Source organism: Lygodium microphyllum, chromosome 20, assembly GCF_053477565.2.
Source record: "Lygodium microphyllum isolate KBCC chromosome 20, Lygodium_microphyllum_v1.1.10, whole genome shotgun sequence".
Lineage (NCBI taxonomy): Eukaryota > Viridiplantae > Streptophyta > Polypodiopsida > Schizaeales > Lygodiaceae > Lygodium > Lygodium microphyllum.
The window spans coordinates 121,005,930-121,026,427 of NC_141154.1; the positions used below are offsets into that span (position 1 = coordinate 121,005,930).

Sequence of the window (20,498 nt, forward strand, 5' to 3'; positions counted from 1 at the left end):
AACACATGCGGACATTGATGATGGACCGCCTGGTTAGATGGGTCCACACGTCTACACTTAGCACGTCGGTGGTCATTATGACTCACACATGGCCACTAACTCATTACTTAGTATATTCAAGTTGTTACACCTATTTACAGCTGGCATAGTTATAGCGCCAGTTGACTAGTGTAATCGGTTATGCATTAATTTACTTAGTAGGCCACTTTCCTTTATGTTGCATCTTATCTATACTTTTTGTACATTGTAAAGAGTGTGAAAGAAGAAGAAGAAACCAGCAAGAAAACGTTTTGGCCTCCATCTCTCTTCATGTCTCTTGAGTGAGCTTCTCCTTGTGCATTCTGTGTGTGTTCGACGCAGCATCTTTGTTGAGACTCAAGCTCATTTTGTTTACCTTAGTGAATAAGGTTAAGTCACACTGACTTAACCATGATTAGATCTAGGTCAGTTGATCTTTTTGTGTGTGGTACATACAGTTGACTTGTGTGTGACTGTATGTGGATAATGGAGAATGAACTAACAGGGAGCATGTCTGCTGCCCTGGTGCCTATGCCTTTGTCTCCTTCTCTTTCTCTCTGAACTTCAATATGGTATCAGAGCTTAGCCTAGCTAAGGCAGCATTCTTAAGGTCTGGACGATAACCATTCTCAGACACCTGATTCATAACAACAGTGGCCATGCGATGGAAATCTCTTTTCAGAAGGGACCGGTTGACAAAATCCTTGGGCTTGTTAGTCCTCCTGGTCTTTGTTGTAGCAAGCTCTACAGAAAGGTCCCCAGCTCCTCTGATAGACACAGTCTTCTTGTTTGCAAGCCCTGAATACTTGAAGCTATTCAGATTATAAAGGTTATTTGGTTCGCTAGTGAACTGCACAGAAGCATTGGAGTTTCCGTTCCTCTTCACAAGGAACTTGTTGTTCTTCTTGACGAGCTTCCAGAGCAGATCGGGGGACACGGTAGACATCTTGGTTGCAGTTGGCTTTCCCCGATCGGCTGCTCCTGAGGCTTCTGCCGCTCCTGCTGGCTTGCCAGGTAATAGGGAAGTAGTAGACCTGGCCAACGAGAAGCAGATTCTCATTTGTGATGTTGTTGACAGGCACAATGGATTCAATGGATGAATTGAAATGAGCGGAGAGCTTTGAGAGCTTATCTTGGGGTTGTGCGACATAGCTAAGCAAGGACCCATACTCTCAGGTGTTGTCCAAGCAGCCACAGAGGAGCGAAATGGGCACAGAGGTTCCAACAGGTACCGTGGCTGAGAAGTTCCTTGCCCATGCGAGTCTGGCATATTCGTCCCTGATGATGGACGCCACAGTGGTGCCTGTTGTTGCGTTATATGATGCATTGGCCCGGTAGCTAGAAGCCAAGCAAGAGCAGTTCACCCGGATGTACAGGCCCTGTCCGTTAGGGCCTCTGTTAAATGGATCTGTGATCAAGTCTTGTGGCCCAACATTGAAGAGGCTTGCAACATCTGCCTTTGATTCATTGGAGGCTAGCAAGTAGTAGAGGTAGGCTGAACATACTCTGTTTGGGTCATGGCAAGCCAGGGGGTGGCTTCTTCGTGCCCAAGAATGTGCAATGAAGGCAGAGCTTGATGCAAAAAGTAGTAGCAGAAGTGAAGAAGAATTCATGTTCTCCATGTTCGGCTTCTTCGTCCAGGCCATCGTCACCGGCAAGGGCCCTTATTGCTCAAATAAATGCAAATTTTACTGCATGGGCTCCTCTTTCCATTGACAGAGCAGGGCTTCTCAGAGATTGCAGGGTGCATGCTTCTTGGTCACCCTGCAGAAATGGCATATTTAATAACACAGCATGCTCGATCACCTCCCTTGGACCAGGACAGGTAACCCAGATAGACTTATCATGTATGACCTTGATTTGTTTCACTTGGTCCATGACCAGCAAAACTGTAAGCAACTCTAAAGGGTAAACTGGTAAGCCCAAAGGGCACCGTTCTCACGGAAGGCCGTTAAAGATCTGTGAAGCTAGAGCTTCCACGTTCTGCATTCTGGGGAGAAGGGAAGAAAGAGCACAGGAACTCAGAGAAGAATGCAGAGCAAGAAAGAATTGCAGTTTTTCTCATGGTTCTCAGTGCACACTTGAAATATACATGTCATGTATGCTTGGCTGAACAGTGCTCAGTCTGGCACTTTAAATACGGATACTTGCAAATCTGCCACAGTGGGTAATATCTGCAGGTGCAATGGCTACAGACCCATTGCTGATGCATGTAAGAGCCTTGTTGGAGACAAATTCTGCAGCAACAGTGAATGTATCAAGTGAAATTTTAATATCTATACTTGATGTTCTCTTATGCAAAGTTGTTGATGCATTGTAACTGCAGTTGAATGGAAACAGAAGCACATGCATTTTTACATTGAAAACTGGTTGCACTACAAGTTATTGAAGTATATTGCCTGCTGGCATTTTTTGGAAAATTGACTGGTTTTGCAAAACTTAAGGCTTTAAAATGGCAAACACAGGAGAGAAGGATACTATCACTCAGATAGTTGGTGAGAAGCTGGACTATAACAATTTCGTTCTATGGAAATTCAGGATGTCTAATTTTTTGATTGGAAGAGGATATTGGGATCTAGTCACAGGTCTTGAAGATGAGCCCAAGCTACCGGAAGATAGACCTCCAACACAAGATCAGTTGAAGGCACACAGGACTTGGTTGGAAAAGGCCAGCAAGGTCTTGCATTGGTTGTCACTATGTGTGTCAGACACAAAGGCTATGCAAATTGCAAATTGTACTTCCCCAAAAGCTGCTTGGGACTTATTGATGAAGAATTATGGGCATGTTACTCATGCAAGAAAGACACAACTGAAGCAAAAATTCAGCCACATATCCAGGAATGGAAGGTCTATTGAGGACTATGTCAGTGAGATCAGATCCATTGCAGAACAACTAGGATCAATTGGAGCTGAAGTTGAGGATGATGATTTGGTAGCTACTACCCTTCATGGACTTGGACAGGAATATAAGCAGTTTGATACTTCCATTTCAGTGCGTTAGGAGCAGCCTGACTTTGATGAACTTGTAGCACTTCTTTTGCATGAAGAAGTGAAACTTGGACTTAATACAAGTTCCAGTGGGTCTGAAAACAGTAGGGACAATGTCTTCTACTCAAATCAAAGGGGTAGAGGTGGAAGAGGAAGATCAAATTTTCGAGGAAGAGGTGCTGGAAATGCATATACAGCCCATGGACAGCAAGCTACTGGATGGCAAAATAGGCAGCCTCAAGCAAATAGAGGTGCCTCAAATGCTCGTGGAAGAGGAGGTTATTCACCTAGAGGAAGAGGCACTTGGCAGCAGCCTCAAATGAGTTATGGACAGCAATCAAATGCAAATAAGGATTGCCATTATTGTGGCAAATACGGGCATGTAGCTAAGGATTGCTACAAAAAGCAAAATGATCAGAGAGCAAGAGGGAAGCAACATGGTAATTATGCTTCTTCTAGTGGTATGCAGGAGGATGATAGGTTGTTTGCAATGCAACATGTGAAGAAAGGGTTGCCTGTACACGACAAAGCCGATGATGTATGGTATATAGACTCAAGGGCATCTAACCACATGACTCCTCATGGAGAGTGGTTTGACACATTGGTAGAAGGTGCTCATGGATATGTTTGCACAGGGGATGATATGCAACATGACATTATGCATACAGGTACTGTTCCCTTGATGATGCATGGTGACAGGAGAAAGAGTCTTTATGATGTATTGCATGACCCTCCATAACCAAAAACTTGCTTTTTGTGGGACAAATGACTGAACAAAATCTACAAGTTAGATTCAATAGAGATGGATGTTACATTGGTAGTAGTATGGTCAGCTGGAGCAGTAAGAAGCAACCTACAGTTGCACTCTCTAGTACTGAGGCAGAGTATAGAGGTGCTGCACTAGCTGCATGTGAGGCAGCATGGCTCATGAAGCTTCTTGATGATTTGGGCATGCAGGAAGTCAGGCCTGTCACACTCTATTGTGACAACATGAGTAGTGTACTCCTAGCCAGTAATCCTGTCTATCATGCTAGGACTAAGCACATTGAGGTACACTATCACTTCATCAGGGAAAAAGTGATTGCAGGTGACATTGATTTGGTCCATGTGAGGACAGAAGACCAAGTTGCAGATATCTTTACCAAGTCATTGGGTAAAGATAAGTTTGTGTATTTCAGAGAGTTACTTGGAGTCAAGTATCCTACTTGAGCTTGAGGGGGAGTGTTGAGACTCAAGCTCATTTTGTTTACCTTAGTGAATAAGGTTAAGTCACACTGACTTAACCATGATTAGATCTAGGTCAGTTGATCTTTTTGTGTGTGGTACATACAGTTGACTTGTGTGTGACTGTATGTGGATAATGGAGAATGAACTAACAGGGAGCATGTCTGCTGCCCTGGTGCCTATGCCTTTGTCTCCTTCTCTTTCTCTCTGAACTTCAATAATCTTGAGCAACTTCCCCCACCATGCGATTCTTGACACGTGGAGTTGAAGTCATCTGCAAGAGGGACCACAGTGCACCACAACACTCGTCGAGCATGGCAAGGGCTATGCAACAACACCTACGGAGGTAACATTGTTGATGAAGAATTGGTTAAGCTGATGTTGAATAATATAGCACTCAACTCACAAGCGCTCATGTGAGAAGGATAAATCAGTCCCTCACCCCATGATGCTCACATCACCTAGAGGGGAAGGATGGAGAATCCATATCTCACACCCGATTGATAAGTTGAAAAGGAGAATTATGTAGAGAAAGTATGCCAATGTGCACAATTAATGGTGCATTAGTGCATTCCAACCCATTTGCAAAAAGGTAGGCCAGGGAGCCTTGTAATGTAGTGCACAAAACAGAGTGACATATCCTATGGTGATGGCAAAGCCCCATCCCATTTGTGCATAAGGAAAATGAAAACATACTTGGTGCTCGTGTTGTAACGTCCCTCAAATCTCACTTCTCAATGGTGGATGAAAGGAAAAATAAGTCATGTTGAGTCCCCCCTTTGTCTCACACTCTGTTGATGAATATAAGAGGACAACTCGATTCTTGACACCCATTGATTTAATCCTCACTACCACTTGTGCGAAAGTTTTATGCCTTGCGCTGTCGTATTGCTGCGCATTCGAGGTGTGAAAACCACTCGAAAGTTGTGTGTGCGATTTAATACTTTATGCATACTTAGTTGTTGTGATTACATTTATTCTCTGCGTATGAGTATAGATGCTCACATGAAGGGCTTCACTTCAGATGCTTTTGTTAATAACACACTTATTAGTATCTATGGTAAATGTGGCAGCATTTTAGAAGTAGAGAGCATGGAGGATGGGGCTGTTGCAGACATCCATACAAGACAGAATGGGTCTTCTTCAGATAGTCATGTAGGTGACGCGAAAGTGCGTGGAATAAGTGGAGGAGAGAAAAACAGGCTGTCAATTGCTTGTGAGTTAATTGCCAGCCCTTCAGTAATATTTGCTGATGAACCTACAACATGCAGAAAGGGTAATGGAAACCTTATAAAACCTAGCCAAGGATGGGCATATCGTTGTCTGATCAATACATCAACCTCGAGGTTCAATTTATGCAAAATTTGATGACCTTGTACTGCTAGCTGAAGGGTCACTTGTTTATGCTGGCCCTGCCCAGGATCATGCCTTGTCCTACTTTACTGAACTTGGGTACCCATGCCCACAGCATGTAAATCCAGCTGAATTCTTTGCAGACCTCATTTCTATAGACTACAGCTCGCTTGAAAATGAAACGTCCACTCGCATACGCCTGGATAATTTACTTCAAGCATTTAGGAAGAAGTCACATGCGAGTTATGAGCTCAATTTACAGGGGGAAAATGGAGTAGATTTGTCTCATTCCACCGAGATTATAAAAGTCCCTATTGCACTTGTCAATCGTATTGGTTGGTGGAAGCAATTCAGATTGCTGCTTAAGCGTGCCTGGTTGCAGGCTACACGAGATGGACCTACAAATAAAGTTCGTGCCAATATGTCAATATCATCAGCGAACATATTTGGGTCAATCTTTTCTGGGACAGGGGAGCCGTGCTTTAGGGAAAAGGAGCCGCGCTTTGGGGGGAAAAGAGGAGCTTTTGTGTTTTTGAATCGAGTTTGGGGGATTTTTCCAAGATTTATGGATCTGGCATACGACATTTTTGGAAGAGGAATCAGAAGGCGAAAGGAGATGATTATGGCTGCAAATTGTAGGTACTCAGGACGGCTGAATTCGTTTTTCTCTGGGACTGCTCTACTGGTTTTCTGGAACTTCGAGGAGACAATTGAAGCATCAAAAATCGAAGCTTTGTGATCGACCTTACCGAGCACAGTTACTCTGTCACTGAAATTTGCAAATATTTTCATGTGCTCCATCTGGATGGCTGTCGTTGAGATGACAATTGACGTTTCAACCCTGGAGGACGTTTCGATGTTTGACCAGCTTCTCGGATAATGCCTAGAGTGATGGCAAAGACGGCAGAAGAAGGCTGACAAGGAGGAGGGAAGCATTAGTTTATGACACTCCAGATGGGCATGTGACTCGTGATGTTCGTGATGGAGTTGCAAAGATTGGAGACTTGCGCTTTGTAGTTTGTGATACTGCCGGCTTGGAAACAGAAGAGGATCCTGAAAGTGTTCTTGCGAGGACAGCTGGGATTACATCAAGTGCTTTGTCTAGATGTCACCTTGCTATGCTTCTTATTGATGGAAGGGCTGGGATATAGCCATTAGACTTGAAAGTTGGAAAATCGCTACGCAAACAAAATGTGCCTATTCCAGTCGTTTTGATTATGAATAAAGCTGAAGGAATACATGCAGACAGTATTGACAGACTTCTGGCCACACTTGGTGAATCTTTTACTTTAGGATTTGGTGAAGCTGTTGCGCTCTCTGCTGAAACAAGAGAAAGCTTGACAGATCTTTATGAAGGGTTAAAGCCTTTGCTTATAAAAGCCCAAGAAGACATAAATGCTGCCTAAGAACTGAATTCTGAGGGTGAATCTGGAGGTCCTTTGGCAATGCAGCTAGCAATAGCTGGCCGCCCTAATGTTGGCAAATCAACAATACTGAATTCCCTACTTCGACAGGAGCGTGTGCTAACTGGGCCAGAACCAGGTTGGATGCAGAAGGCACAGCTTAAACAAGGTCCATCAGCTCTTAGTGCCATTCAAGCTAAGTGAAGTCTTATGCGTACAAACATTGTTGCCCTTGTGCTAGATGGAGAGGAGGCTGACCAGAGAGACCCTTTACTGCATGCCCGTGTATCCTCTGATTTCTGGATCAGCTTCCCTCACCATAATTTTCAGTGACTCCAATTATTTGAGCCCAATTTGTGGTACGGTCTTTCTGGAACTTTATATTTCACAGTACTTGTTGAGAGAGTGGGTCCACTGTTTCAACAGAGAGAATCAACTATCTAAAACAATTTGGATGTTTAGAGTCTCTTCTCTTGTGTTTGTCCTATTGTTGCTGGACTGGCTACCCTGATCATAATATTCAACCAGCTACGACTTTTCGAACTGACTTTGGCATGTAGTGTTTATGAGACTCATTATATTCCATTGTGCTTGTTGAGAGAGTTGGCACTCTGGTGTTTCAACTGCAAAAGATCAACTATATGAAGCAAGAGCTAAGTCTTTTTGCATGAATATTCGCGTGCTTTAAGAGGGAGATGGAATATAGTTGTGATGTAACAGTGTCTAAATTTGTGCAAACTGCCATGCCAGGACTGTCTCTTCCCTTATGTAAGGCCTGGTTATTCAAATAAACCAGATTGGATTGAAGAAAAAGTTCATATACAACTTGGATGAGGAGAGCAAACTGTACGAATGTATTGGTAGATATATTGAAGTTTAGATAATTGTCATATTATCTTGGATAGCCTGTTCTTGCTTGATTGATCTTCTATCCTGAAATTATTCAAAGTCCTCTGTGGTTGCGACTTTGCTTTCCAAAACCCTTCGACATCTTTGGTGAACCCAACGTGAAAGCGTCGCAGAAATTTCAGGATGGGAGATACTTCAGCATCTATTTCAGCTTCCTCTACAGCTCCAGCTGCGTCTACTTCAGCTCCATCAATGTCTGCTGCGTCAAGTACTTCAACAGAGGATCTAAAGCAGATTTTAGAGAATATGTCCATGTATATGCAGCTCCAAAATCAGCAAACACAAATGTATATGCAGCAGCAACAACAATTGCATCAACAGCAGTTGTCTCAGCAAAGGCAACTCTATTCAGAGCAGGAGAATGCAAACAGTGCGACTAAGGCTATTGAAGCAGTTGAGAGTGAGAAGAAGCTATTTGACGGGTGTAATGTTTCAGCATATTTGGAGACATATGAGATTAAGATGGGGTTTTTTGGAGTTCCTGCTGGACTTATGAGTAAGTACTTCCTTCGTCTTGTCACACCTGCTTTGAGGACAAAAGTGACTGATCTTTTTATTCAAAATACACATTGGCAAGATTTTAAGAAGGCCCTAAAAGAAGAATACTTCCTTGAGGACTTTGGTATGGCTACTCGGCGGTCATTCCGAGAGTGGGTCTACATGCCAAACAAAGGTCTTGCTGCTTCGGAGTTGATTCGAGAATTTGAAGAGAGGTATAGTTAGCTTGATGCTATTGAACAAAGAGCATTGGATGTTGAAAAAGTTGAGCTTTTCTTGCAAGCTGCAGATCCTGCTCTTCAAGAAGAATTGGGTGAGCTTCTTGAAGATCGCACAAAGCCTATGGGTCTTAAAACTGATTAGCAGGATGCTCAGGATGCAGTCTCGACTTTGACCAAGAGGAGGATATGGAAGACTCGCCTACAGAATGGTTCCATGACACCTACACCATCATCTGCTCCTATGCCTACTTCTATCCCTGTTATTTCTTCTCCTCCTCAGCCAGTTTCTTGGCCTATGCCAGTGCCTACTGTTTCTACTCCACCTATTCCTCCTGTTCCACAACCGATGCCTACACCTTCTGCTCCAAAACCATCCGCTCCATCGGTGCCTACCTCTATTGATGACATAATCAAAGGCATCACAGATTTGACACTTGAGTCAGTCAAAGCGGAGTTAGTGGGAAAGTTGAAGGAGCAGTTTGCTTCAACTGTGCCTACTACTTCTTCTAGTTCTCCTACTGCACCTAGGAGTGCTTCTAATGCACCTAGGAGAGATCGGAGATGTATTTGGTGTGATAGTACGGAGCATCAGCATTCCAGGGATTGTGACTCTTTCCAGGATGCAAGGAGGCAGAATTTGATATATTGGGGGCAAGATGGTAAGATTTGGTTGACTGAGACAGGAGCTCCACTTGCTACCAACTTTGGTAAAGGTGGAATGAAGAAGTTAGTGGAGGACATGGCTGCGCGTACTTCTTATGTGACAGCTAGAGGTGATGCTTCTGCATATGGAGTACAAATTGAGAAGGGATCAGAGACTCAGTCCGCACTATGGACTTATGCTATGGAGACTGCAAACAAGGGGAAAATTTAGCAAACTGTTTTGACTAGTGCAGGCTCTAGCATAAGATCAGAGACAGGTTGGGACTCGCCTGTTGACAGGTATTCTATTTATGCTTATTTGGCTAAATCTCATGGTGCAGATGTATTTGTTGAGGAGAAGCGTAAGAGGGATGAAGAAAATCCAAGTACAACTAAGAAGACTAGAGGGGGTGAGTTTGTTACTCCATCTACTGCAGGACCGTCTTCAAGACCAGGGCCAGATCGACAGATGGAGGATGCTCAAAAGAGAGAAAAGAGGCAAGAGCCTAGAGAGAGAAAGCAGCCAGGATTCAGATTGATGTCCGATATTGAGACATCTACAGACATGAAGAAAATCTTTAATGATAAGATACTTGGCAGTGAGGTGACTTTCACTATTTCTGAGATTTTGGGCATCTCAAAAAGAGAGTTTCAGGATCAGTTTCAGGAGGTCTTGAAGAGGAAAAGACATGCATTGGCTACCACTGATACACAGGGAGTTTTGATTGGAGAGTTGGATGAGGATGATGATGAGGTTATGGTTGATAATGCTTCTATTTTGCCGCAGGTAGAGAAGAGGGTTCAGCCTATGCATTATGCTGAAATTGATGAGCCTATTTTGATACCGCGTAGTCACTTTTCGCGGAGCCATTGGGCTAGGGCAACTACAGAGACGATGGTAAAGATTGGAGAGAAACAGGTGCCTTATGTTGCATTGGTTGATCATGGTTCAGAGATTAATCTCATAGTTCGTGGAGTTTATGAGAGTAACAGATGGCCTATGGATGTAGAGCATGGGTGGCATATGAGAGCCGCCAATAACACTGCAGGTGATTTGTATGCTGCTTGTCCTAGTGTCAGGGTTTCTATTGGTGATGTAGAGGAGGATTTTCATTTCTTTGTGCAGGATTCATGCTCGTATCCCATAATTCTTGGACAGCCATTCATTACAGAGATGCGCATGGAAACAAAGGTCATGGATGATGGATCTGCTTATGCACGGATTCGCAGTAAAGATGGTATGAGAGCAGTTCAGTTTATGACTGTATGTGTGAACCATGTTAGAAACAGAGATACTCTCAGAGATGCACCCTTGCCCACTGTGAGGGATTCGGGTTTTCATTAGGTACCCCCGTTTCGCGAGACGACGGTGGTACAGAGGTAAGGAGATTGGAGTTCTTGCCTCCTAGCAGCAGTAGTGTTTTCTCCTCCGGTTATGTTGGGATTTCAACAAACAGTTCGATGAGCTATCAGAAGACTTCTAGGTTGCCTAGAGCTACCAGGCAGTATATATGCAGGAAGGAGAAAAATTTGAAAAATGCAGGAATTTTGGAGGATGATGAGCACATAGATGGGATGTATGACAGTGTAATTTGTGCAGATACGATGACAGAGATGGAAGATATGCTGAAAACTGATATGCTGAATTGTCATGGTAATGTATTAGTGCAGTCCCTGGACATGTTTCATGAAATTGCAGATTTTATGTCACAGATTGAGTCAGAGGCTGAGGTAACTCAGCAAAGAGTGTTGAGTGCTGAAGAAATTCAGCAAACAGAGTTTCCAGCTGGTTATGATCAGCTTTCAGAGAGACAGAGGGCTGAAAATTTTCAGCCAACAGAGTTTACTGCTGAAATATTTCAGCATTCAGAGTTTGGGGCTGTTTCTATGTAGTCCATAGAGCAGAGGGCTGAGAATATTCAGCCATTGGAGTGCAGAATTTCTGATTTACAGCAAGGTTTATGTAATGCAGAAGAGCATAAAGAAGCCAGGGTTGACACGAAATACAAAACTGTGGATAAGAAGGTGAAGCCGGTTGCTGTACCGCTTCCACCTGACAGTGATCAGCAAATAGAGAGGGCTGCTAAACAGCAAATTTTGAGGAATCCGGAGCATATTGGTCATAAATTTTCAGCAGAGACTCTTGCTCAATTGAAAATTGGAAATGGTGATTTCTTGTTACCCATGGAGAAGCAATGCTTTTAGGAGATGCTTGAGCGTCATGGAAGGGGATTTGCTTTTGTCCCACATGAGATTGGATGTGTGAATCCTGATATTGTTGCTCCTATGGTCATTTTTACTATTCCTCATATCCCATGGAATCTCCAACCTATTCCAGTTCCTAAAGCACACTTGCCAAAGTTAATTGATTTATTGAATGAAAAAATCAAGATGGGAATCCTTGAGCCTTCATCTGCACCATACTCAAACAGGTGGTTTACAGTTCCAAAGAAGAATGGTACTCTCCGATTTATTCAGGACATGCAGCCAGTGAACAGAGTTACTATCAGGAATGTTGGTATAGGTCCAGTTGTGGATGAGTTTGCAGAGGCATTTGCTGGACGTGCCATCTATTCTTTGGGTGATTTGTATTCAGGATATGATCAGTTTCAGCTGGCTTTGGAAAGTAGGGACATAACCACCATGAGAACTCCTATTGGGCTTGTCAGGATGTGTACCTTGCCTCAAGGTGCCACTAATTCTGTTGCGCATATGATGAATGCCATGCATAAGGTCCTTCGTGATTATATACCTCAGCTTACTATGCCTTTCTTAGATGATGTGCCCATTAAGGGGTGTGCAGAAGAAGAGAAGAATGAGAGCCTAAATGAGCAGGGATGCAGATACTTTGTGGTTGATCATATTTCAGCATGTGAGAAGATTTTGGCCAGGCTAGAAGAAGTGAACTTGACACTTTCAGGGCAAAAATCTGTTTTTGGAGTGAATGAGGTTGTCATTGTTGGGCATATGTGTGGATATTATGGCAGGAAACCCTCACCTGATAAGGTGAATGCTATAGGCAAGATTGCAGAGTATTGTTCTACTACTTCAGAGGTACAGAGATTCATTGGTGCTTGTGTGTTTTATATGATTTGGATACCTCATTTTGCACACATAGCAGATTGTTTGTATCAGCTGCTTCGAAAGGGGCAGAAATTCTATTGGGATGAGAGCCACACTAAAGCCATGCAGAAATTGAAGAAGTTATTGTAGAATGCTCCTACTCTCAGGAAAGTGGATTATAACTGTGATAGGCCTATTGTATTGACAGTTGACACTAGTCCAATTGGCATAGGTTGGGCTGTGGGTCAAGATGATGCAGATGGAAATAGGTATGCTATTCGGTTTGGGGCGAAAGTCCTAAATGAGAGACAGAGGAGATATCCGCAAATCAAGAGGGAGTTATTGGGGATTGTCACGGCTCTCAAATGTGACAAGGAGTACTTTATTGGAGCTTCAGTTGTGGTAGAGACAGATTGCTTGCCATTGATTGGTATGATCGCGAGTTGCTCTACTCCGGATATAGCCATGTTGAGATGGATTGCATACATCAAGTCATTAAATCCGGAATTTAAACACATAGCAGGGAAGGATAATCCAGTGGCAGATATGTTGTCTAGAGCCAGATATGATGATGAGGAGACTCTACTTGCAGAAGAAGATGATGCAGAAATTTTAGCCACTATGGTTGATCATGTTTGTCATGTCTATGATATTGTGGCTTTCACAGAAGAACTCTATGTTGGAGATTGGTTGCAGATTGGTAGGTACCTTAGTACACTAAGCAAAAGAGATGCATGGACAGATGAAGAGTTCAAGAAGATCAAAAGGAAAGCTTATGGTTATTATCTCAAGGACGGATTTCTTTGGAAGCATCCGAAGAAAAGAGGCGGATTACCTTTGCGGGTTGTCTGCGATAGAGAGACACAGTTACAGGTGATGAGGGAGTTTCATGAGAGTCCTTGGGCTGGTCATAGAGGAGTATGGGCTACTTATGAGAAAATCAAGGAGAAATATTGGTGGAAAGGAATGTACAGAGATGTTTCTCACTTTGTTGAGACTTGCAGAGACTGCCAGATGTATTCAGTAGTGCGTCATCGAGATGAGCTCCATCCGACCTATCCGCTATGCATTCATTATAAGTGGGTAGTTGATTTGGTTACCATGCCTATGGGTTTATGGCAGATGAGATACATTGTTTTGGCTAGAGAGGATCTTACCAATCATGTTGAGGGCAGATCTTTGAGAACGAAGACCACTAGTGCAGTGTGTAAGTTCTTATTGGAGGAAATTTTCTGCAGGTATGGTTGTGTGGGTAAGATCACTGCGGATCGTGGTGAATTGGATGTAGATGAAGCTAGGGAGTTTTTCTCTCAGCTAGGAATCAAATTGGCTCTAACCACAGCATACAATCCAGAGGGAAATGGAAAGAGTGAAAGAGGGCATCCGCCGATAGTGAAAGCATTAGCCAAAGCATGCAGAGGACGGACTGGAGAATGGCCAAGACTTCTACCATTTGCTTTATGGGCTGATCGTACGACTCATAGTGTTACCACAGGATATATGCCTACAGAGTTGATGTATGGTCAGAAACCTGTTATGCCGATTGAGACTTGTGCTTTGACTTGGTCAGTTTTACCTTGGCATGAGGATTTGACGAGAGAGGAGCTCTTAGCTCTTCGGATTCAACAGTTGGAGAGGAGACCTGAGGATATTCAGCTAGCTATTGACAGGCTAAAGGTTGCTAGACTAAGGAATAAGGATATGTTTGACAGTAGGCATCGCTTACGGCCAAGAGCAATAGAAGAGGGAGATTGGGTATTGGTGTTTGATAGCAGTCTTGAAAATCAGCATACTGCACTTCGGAAGATGGTGAAAAGATGGTTTGGGCCATACATAGTCAGACATGTCTTTGATAATGCAACATATGAGCTGACAGAATTGGATGGGACAGTGCTTAGAGTACCTATTGCTGGAAAAAGAATCAAGATTTTCAAGAAAAGAGATGATGAGGATTATGCATTGGAAGAATTTTCAAGAGAAGAGCAACGACAAGAAACTTCAATGGAAGAGACAGATGATATGACAGATAATCTTGTTGATCTACCGGAAATGCATAATGAAGAGATTGATCTGTTTGTGGATCTTGATGATAACGATCATGGGTAGTTGGCCCATCCGGAGGTTGCGCAGGATTAGAGGGGGTGGATGTCGTATCGCTGCGCATTCGAGGTGTGAAAACCACTCGAAAGTTGTGTGTGCAATTTAATACTTTATGCATACTTAGTTGTTGTGATTACATTTATTCTCTGCGTATGAGTATAGATGCTCACATGAAGGGCTTCACTTCGGATGCTTTTGTTAATAACACACTTATTAGTATCTATGGTAAATGTGGCAGCATTTTAGAAGTAGAGAGCATGGAGGATGGGGCTATTGCAGACATCCATACAAGACCGAATGGGTCTTCTTCAGATAGTCATGTAGGTGACGCGAAAGTGCGTGGAATAAGTGGAGGAGAGAAAAAGAGGCTGTCAATTACTTGTGAGTTAATTGCTAGCCCTTCAGTAATATTTGCTGATGAGTCTACAATAGGCAGAAAGGGTAATGGAAACCTTATAAAACCTAGCCAAGGATGGGCATACCGTTGTCTGATCAATACATCAACCTCGAGGTTCAATTTATGCAAAATTTGATGACCTTGTACTGCTAGCTGAAGGGTCACTTGTTTATGCTGGCCCTGCCCAGGATCATGCCTTGTCCTACTTTACTAAACTTGGGTACCCATGCCCACAGCATGTAAATCCAGTTGAATTCTTTGCAGACCTCATTTCTATAGACTACATCTCGCCTGAAAATGAAACGTCCACTCGCATACGCCTGGATAATTTACTTCAAGCATTTAGGCAGAAGTCACATGCGAGTTATGAGCTCAATTTACAGGGGAAAAATGGAGTAGATTTGTCTCATTCCATCGAGATTATAAAAGTCCCTATTGCACCTGTCAATCATATTGGTTGGTGGAAGCAATTCAGATTGCTGCTTAAGCGTGCCTCGTTGCAGGCTACACGAGATGGACCTACAAATAAAGTTCGTGCCAATATGTCAATATCATCAACGAACATATTTGGGTCAATCTTTTCTGGGACAGGGGAGCCGTGCTTTAGGGAAAAGGAGAGCGCTTTGGGGGGAAAAGAGGAGCTTTTGTGTTTTTGAATCGAGTTTGGGGGATTTTTCCAGGATTTATGGATCTGGCATACGACATTTTTGGAAGAGGAATCAGAAGGCGAAAGGAGATGATTATGGCTGCAAATTGTAGGTACTCAGGACGGCTGAATTCGTTTTTCTCTGGGACTGTTGGACTGGTTTTCTGGAACTTCGAGGAGACAATTGAAGCATCTAAAATCGAAGCTTTGTGATCGACCTTACCGAGCACAGTTACTCTGTCACTGAAATTTGCAAATATTTTCATGTGCTCCATCTGGATGGCTGTCGTTGAGATGACAATTGACGTTTCAACGCTGGAGGACGTTTCGGTGTTTGACCAGCTTCTCGGATAATGCCTAGAGTGATGGCAAAGACGGCAGAAGAAGGCTGACAAGGAGAAGGGAAGCATTAGTTTATGACACTCCAGATGGGCATGTGACTCGTGATGTTCGTGATGGAGTTGCAAAGATTGGAGACTTGCGCTTTGTAGTTTGTGATACTGCCGGCTTGGAAACAGAAGAGGATCCTGAAAGTGTTCTTGCGAGGACAGCTGGGATTACATCAAGTGCTTTGTCTAGATGTCACCTTGCTATGCTTCTTATTGATGGAAGGGCTGGGATACAGCCATTAGACTTGAAAGTTGGAAAATCGCTACGCAAACAAAATGTGCCCATTCCAGTCGTTTTGATTATGAATAAAGCTGAAGGAATACATGCAGACAGTATTGACAGACTTCTGGCCACACTTGGTGAATCTTTTACCTTAGGATTTGGTGAAGCTGTTGCGCTCTCTGCTGAAACAAGAGAAAGCCTGAGAGATCTTTATGAAGGGTTAAAGCCTTTGCTTATAAAAGCCCAAGAAGACATAAATGCTGCCTAAGAACTGAATTCTGAGGGTGAATCTGGAGGTCCTTTGGCAATGCAGCTAGCAATAGCTGGCCGCCCTAATGTTGGCAAATCAATAATACTGAATTCCCTACTTCGACAGGAGCGTGTGCTAATTGGGCCAGAACCAGGTTGGATGCAGAAGGCACAGCTTAAACAAGGTCCATCAGCTCTTAGTCCCATTCAAGCTAAGTGAAGTCTTATGCGTACAAACATTGTTGCCCTTGTGCTAGATGGAGAGGAGGCTGACCAGAGAGACCCTTTACTGCATGCCCGTGTATCCGCTGATTTCTGGATCAGCTTCCCTCACCATAATTTTCAGTGACTCCAATTATTTGAGCCCAATTTGTGGTACGGTCTTTCTGGAACTTTATATTTCACAGTACTTGTTGAGAGAGTGGGTCCACTGTTTCAACAGAGAGAATCAACTATCTAAAACAATTTGGATGTTTAGAGTCTCTTCTCTTGTGTTTGTCCTATTGTTGCTGGACTGGCTACCCTGATCATAATATTCAACCAGCTACGACTTTTCGAACTGACTTTGGCATGTAGTGTTTATGAGACTCAGTATATTCCATTGTGCTTGTTGAGAGAGTTGGCACTCTGGTGTTTCAACTGCAAAAGATCAACTATATGAAGCAAGAGCTAAGTCTTTTTGCATGAATATTCGCGTGCTTTAAGAGGGAGATGGAATATAGTTGTGATGTAACAGTGTCTAAATCTGTGCAAACTGCCATGCCAGGACTGTCTCTTCCCTTATGTAAGGCCTGGTTATTCAAATAAACCAGATTGGATTGAAGAAAAAGTTCATATACAACTTGGACGAGGAGAGCAAACTGTACGAATGTATTGGTAGATATATTGAAGTTTAGAGAATGGTCATATTATCTTGGATAGCCTGTTCTTGCTTGATTGATCTTCTATCCTGAAATTATTCAAAGTCCTCTGTGGTTGCGACTTTGCTTTCCAAAACCCTTCGACAGTGCACAATTGATGGTCCGGTAATGCATCCCACCATGTGCTAGCATACCATGCAAGAAGGAAGGCCAATGAGCCTTATACTGCCATGATGTGCCTTGTATTGCTATGATGCATAGGAACAGATCATGCTTTGTGCATTGAGAGGATCAACCTATGCTTGAAACACTCCATTCACACATCTTATCTCTCATTTGTATTTAAAAGACAAAGACAGGTCACTCACCCCACCCTCTATCTAACACGATTTAAAGATTCAAAAGACAATCCACACTCACATCCCCATCTGATTAGGATGTAAGCTCACATCACTCAAGGGGTTGTCGATGAAGATCGGCTTGGACTTGTCAATGATGCCAAACAATGTCTGTTGATGAAGAGGCATACCCAGGGGATAGTGGACCATTCAATAACTTGTTATGTCTACTGGAGGGGTCAGATGCTTGGTAGAGAGTCACAGGATGTAACGTACTAAGAGAGGCAACTTTCGAACTGGATCTTGGAAGTTTGATTGAGGAATCAGGTGATTTGGACTATGGGGTGTTACTGCCTTTAGCTTCCCACCCAAGGATGTTTGCCACATTTTCTTGGACCGAGACCTATTATGATAGGAGATTTCTTGGACCGAGACCTATTATGATAAGAGATTTCTTTATTTTCTCTCACAATTAGTTTTTTTTTCTTATTTTTGTATTTATAGTTTTTTTACAGGGCTAGAACATTACTTACCATACCACCTCTACATGGTTAGATGAGAAGGTAGTAGAGTAGGTGCATGAGGTGGAACTGAGAGAATAGAAGGCATCATCTACCTCAACACGATCAAAATGGAGGCTATCCGTAAACATCAAAGACAAGAGTGAATGACGTCTTAGTGGGAGAGTGACTACCAACTGTGATTGTCAGGATCCCCAAGGAGGAAAGTACTTCTTTAGGAAATAGCCATTGATTGAGAAGGGATCTTTAGAGATGTCAATGGCCTAGACTTGGACAAAGCCATTAGGAGGAACAAGTATCTTGTAGGGACCCATCCAACATTGTTGGATCTTTCTTGGAACCTTGCCAAAGCCAAATCGTAAGTGAGGATAAGGTCACCTTCCTTGAATTCTTTGTACTTGATGAAGCTATCATTGTAAGCATTTTGTTGAGCCTGTGTGATTTCTATACACTGTAAGGCCATCCATCGTATTTTGTCCAAACATTCCAAGTGTAGAAGGTGGCAATGGAGTGACTCGTTATCTCTCAAGTGCTCGATTTCACATGCAAAGAGGGTAACTCTAAATCGATAGTGAAGATGGCTTCTATGACTTATACCAACTAAAAAGGTGTATGTCCTATAGTAGTAGCCTTATGGGAAGTTTTATATGCCTAGAGGGCCTCTATAAGTCAATCATCCCAATGAATTCCCAAATTCGTGAATATATGGTTTTCTACAGATACATTAGTATGCACATGGGATTCCTTCCTCCAATCAAGAGGTTTGCAAGATAGGTGCTTCAATCAAACATTGCTTTAGGGTATTGAAGCTAAGAGATCCCCTCAATTATTTGACGTTGGTTGGTGCAATTAGAGCTATAATGTTCTCAGGTCTATTGCTATCCCTTATGCAGAGATAATGTGGCCCAAAAGAACTCCTAAAGATACTCCAAATTTGCATTTGTCGAGGTTGAGGAGATCCCATACTCTTAGCATCTATCAAAGCACTACTCTAGGTGTCCCCAATGCTCAAGAATTAGGTTGTAAACATAGAAGTCATCCAGATATACCTCAATGATTTTATGCAGGTGATTTTGGAAGGTGGCCATCATCACTCTTTGGAAGATAGTAGGGGCATTTACAGAGCCCAAACAACATCACTCTGTAAGCATAGATTCCCCATTCTATTGTGAAGGTTGTTTTGGATTGTTCTTCTTTTGATATGTGGACTTGATTTTATCCACACTAAATCCATCCAGTAGGGAATAGAGCTCATGTCCTACCATTATGTCTAACAATTGTTTTGTGAAAGGAACATAAAAATGATCCTTCATTGTCTTGAAGTTTAGCTTGTGAAAGTCCGCACATAGTCGTAGCTTTCCATTCTTCTTAAGCATTACCATGATGGGCAAAACTTACTTACTGTTGGCCACTAGATAGATAAACTTACTTACTGTTGGCCAATAGATAGATAAACTTAGCTTCAAGGAGCTTCAACAACTTGGTTTTCACCAAGGCTAAGTAATTTGGATTCATGCGTCTCTATTGTTGTCTCATGGGTTTGGCATCTGGTTCTAGGTTGATGTGATGTGGACACATCGTGGGATCAATCCCCTTTAGATCTTTATAGGACCATGCAAACACATCCACATTCTCCTTCAGTAGGTCATGGAAGACCAATAACACCTCTTCTCAAAGACTGGTATCCACCTTCAAGTGACATTCAGTACCATTTGTATCCACAAATTTAATTGCTTTTCACCCTCCACCTTGCAGATATGAAGGTCCCACTTCAAGGGTACAGATGTGACTCCTTCAAGGGAGTGGCATCCTCATCTGATGCTCTGTTGGAAGTGATTTCTTCTTTCCATGGGGACTTGGTTGGCTATTTGGGATGTTGAAATGGTATCATGGATGTTTCATATTTTATGATAAAATACATTATCTCTTAACTCGACGAATCATCTTCCGAGGATGCCTCCAAGAACATCACATAACAAGAACCATTTGAGTTCCGCTTGGGCTATAGGACTAGTGTTTGTTACCAAGGTGCATCATCATTATCCTTTCTTGAGAAGGGTAAAGGAGGGCAATAAGAGCCACTTCTAAACAAAGGCTTGATCTACTTAATCTATTTCTTACGGAGGTCTTGCATATGATGTGATTCATTTACTAGTCCGAAGGGTACTAGAGTCATTCTATCCAATAGCAGGTGAGCTTCATCTTTCAAAGCTTTTGGGAATTCCTTCTCGTTAGTATCCTCTTGAAATTGAATAGATTTAGCTTCATCCATTTCACTTTCATTGTCTTCATCTTGACTTTCATTACTGTCCTCTTCAAACACTGGCTCTGCTGGCTCAGTAGAGTGACTTTATAGGAGAAAAATAGACTTCTATTGTATGTTCTATTTTCGCTTCTACCAATGGCTCTAATTTTGTATCTATCTTCGTCTCTACTTCTATCTCTAACTTTGCTTC

At 42.7% G+C, this 20,498-nt stretch overlaps 1 pseudogene; it reads right to left on the reverse strand.

The window, feature by feature from the left end:
• Positions 1-547: 547 nt before the first annotated feature.
• Positions 548-978, reverse strand: LOC148019324 (large ribosomal subunit protein eL28y pseudogene; annotated as a pseudogene).
• Positions 979-20,498: the final 19,520 nt, after the last annotated feature.